This window comes from Lactuca virosa, chromosome 4, assembly GCF_052849685.1.
Source record: "Lactuca virosa cultivar CGN04683 chromosome 4, Lactuca_virosa_CGN04683_v6, whole genome shotgun sequence".
In the NCBI taxonomy this organism is placed as follows: Eukaryota; Viridiplantae; Streptophyta; class Magnoliopsida; order Asterales; family Asteraceae; genus Lactuca; species Lactuca virosa.
The window spans coordinates 506,154,820-506,157,991 of NC_136429.1; the positions used below are offsets into that span (position 1 = coordinate 506,154,820).

A 3,172-nucleotide genomic window follows, 5' to 3' on the forward strand; every position below is an offset into this window, starting at 1 on the left:
ACGACGTGGCAGTCAGATTTAACGAAAGTATAAATATTTGGTTTTATGACGACTTGAGGGACTTCTGGCTGATTTTATAGAGAAGGATTGTGACAACAACCCTTTGGAAAATATTTTTATGTGGAGAATTCGATTGAAGTCCAAGGAAAGAAGAGATCTAAAAGAAAACAACATTGATTCATTCAGTTTGCTAGCTTTAATCATGTCTAGTTGAATTTGCATTGATTTGTTGTGTTTTTCTGTTATGATGAGAGGCTAAAACCCTTATACTTTCGTTGGTGAAGATGAACCCTTTGAACTATGTGTTGATTTCAATTTTATGATTAATTGTTTTTGGTTTTTCTAGTGTTGATAAATCAAAACCTTACATGTTTTAGTTCTAGTCTTTAATTGCCTTGATATAAGTTCAGTGTAGTAGATGATCATTCTATTTGTAATAACTTTATTACCTAGTGGTTTATGATCATTAAATTGCTAGAGCTAGGGTTGAACAAATCTTAGATTAGGTAATTAAAGCTAGTAACTTTAATTGTGTTTGAGAGCATAATTGATCCATAATTTGTGCTTGGGTGCTTGATAGAAAAGTAACTAATAGATTTATCGTACATAGCCAAATTCATCTTAATACAGATTTCGTGTTTACTTGTGTTTGATCATAACATAGTAAGTCATAAATTGGTAATAACTAGGAATTTGTTCATAATAACTAGTTGCATAATAAATTGGCAACCAAGAATAGTAATTTAATAAGAAATCAACCATAGGGAAAAAGGGGGAATTCGGATCTAACGAAAGTACTCTTTAATAATTGAATTCAATTCGTTTGCTTTGCTTTGTTTATTAGTGTTAATTGGTAGTTGTTTTATTTAAGTTCTTCTAATCTTGCAAAATTAGTAAAAAAATCCCATTTAAAGTTTGTTTCTTAATTTAACTTTTGGTAATTTTCTTATTAATTAAATTGCGTTCCCTGTGATCGACACCCGACTTACCTAAGCTATTTTATATTCCGACTAGGTACACTGCCTATAGGTGCATATATTAGTTAAGTTAGTTTTATAAATTTAAAAGTTGATAGTTATATCTTTTGCACATCAAGTTTTTGGCGTCATTGTCAGGGAATGACTAATTTGATTTTTAATTTAATTACTTTTAGTTATATGACCCTTTTTGTGGGGTAAAAACCACAAAAAGTTATTTTTCCGCATTGTTTAAATTTTTCTGTTTATTCAGTAGCCACGTTGTGGGCGCGATAGGCCACGCCGTGGTCACGCCGTGGTCACTGTGCATACTGTTTTTGTTTCAGTGATATATGGCCCGAGGATCCATAACTCCAATAATTCCACCACTTGAAGATCTTGAATTGAATTTCCACAAGAAGAAAGACAAGAAGATCGGCGTGTCAAGCAACACTGTTCAATCTAACAAATTCGAGTACTTTGAGGAGACTCCAAGAAAGAAAGGAACCAGATACAAGGAAGGAACATAAAGTGATTCAGAGGACGACATCAATATCGAAGTAGAAGAGATGGCGTACATAGAAGATATGATGATGGAAGAGTACAAGAAGTGGATGCTTGATAACGGGCCGAGTCTTGCGCAACCAGAGATTCGAAACACCTCCAACTTCGAGCTAAAGGGGCTTATTTTGGCTAGGCTTAAAGATATCCCATTACATAGGAAAGATCACGAAGATGCTTACAAGAATATAGAGGAAGTGAATGACATTGCGAACTACTTCAATGTCCCTAATGTTCCTCGTGAAATAGTATTGTTTCGGATGCTTCCATTGACTTTTAAAGGAGCGGCAAAGGATTGGTTTAAAGCACTTCCACCCTGAGCGATCACCGTATAGGCTCAACTTTGTGAAGAGTTCATCCAACAATTTAATCCACCATCCAAATTGCAAAATTGAAAAATAACTTAGCCAATTTTGAACAACAAGGCAGGGAGTCCTTATACAAAGCATGGGAAAGGTACAAGGGGTTGTTGAGAAATTGTCCACAACATGACTTCAATGTTCAATAATAAGTATCAATCTTTTATGATGGGGGTGAACGTGACCACTAGACAACTCCTTGCCTCGCTAGAGGTCGCTAGCGAAATATGATGGGGCGAACGTGACCACTACACAACTCCTTGAATCTGAAGGGCCACTAACGATGAAGGCTCCAACAACAATTAAGGAGCTAATTGAGGAGTTTTCCAAGCACTCAAGGGAGTATCACAACCCTATAGAAGATAAGACGAGAGGATACAAGGATGACAATGGAGCTTCAAAAGATTTGGTTGTGTTTATGGAAAAATTAGAGTCCATGGACCGAAGGATGAAAAAAGTGGATCAATCCATTCATGCCATTCAGTTTAGGTGTGATGATTGTGTGGAACGCATTAAACCAAGGACTGTGACCTCAACAAGAAAGGAAACTGGAAAGCACAAGTATGCTACTCGAGTGGGGATAAGTACGATGAAGATCGGAGGAAACTGAAGAAGAAGTGACTGCCATATGATGAATACAATAAGCAAAAGGATGAGAAGTTTAGGAAAATCGGTCGAAGTTTTTATCAAAAAGAACCACCAGTCAAAGACAAGTCCGAGTTCGAGTCGATGCTTGCACACTTTGCAGCCGTTTTTGAGAAAAGACATGACACAGTAGATGATACGACAAAAAACCAACAAGCTGCGACATCAAGCATTGAAACTCAATTGGGTCAATTGACCCAAACTCGTAAACGAGCGGTTACCTCCAAAATATCCTGACCAAAAACCACAACCTCACGTTATGGCTATATACACTAAGGAAGAGGTTAGTTATGAACCATTTGTGATGTACGATACAACTACCGAACAACCCGATCCACAGTCAGAAGAAGTGAAGCCCAAAGCCAAAACAGGAAAACCTTATACCAAGTGCCCACGCCGTGGCGACCACAAGGCCACGTCGTGGCCACTGAAGAATGAAATTTCTTCGTTTTTAAAACCTTATCAGCCTCCTATGCCCTATCCATATCGAGCCCTTAAGAACCCATTAGAGTCAGAGTAAAAGAAATTAATGTAATAAGAGATATCCCTCTCAATCAACGCTCCATTCCTAAAATCCATGGATAAAATTCCAAAATTCGCTACGGAAGTAATGACAAATCGAAAGGAGTTGGAAAAAGCATCCACTATTGT

General features: G+C 37.1%; 1 non-coding gene across 1 annotated transcript; it reads right to left on the reverse strand.

Annotated features, from left to right (window-relative positions):
- Positions 1 to 1,905: 1,905 nt before the first annotated feature.
- LOC145110204 (small nucleolar RNA R71) lies at positions 1,906 to 2,012 on the reverse strand. Its single transcript, XR_013709585.1, has one exon. It is a non-coding gene; the product is annotated as a small nucleolar RNA R71 (small nucleolar RNA).
- Positions 2,013 to 3,172: the final 1,160 nt, after the last annotated feature.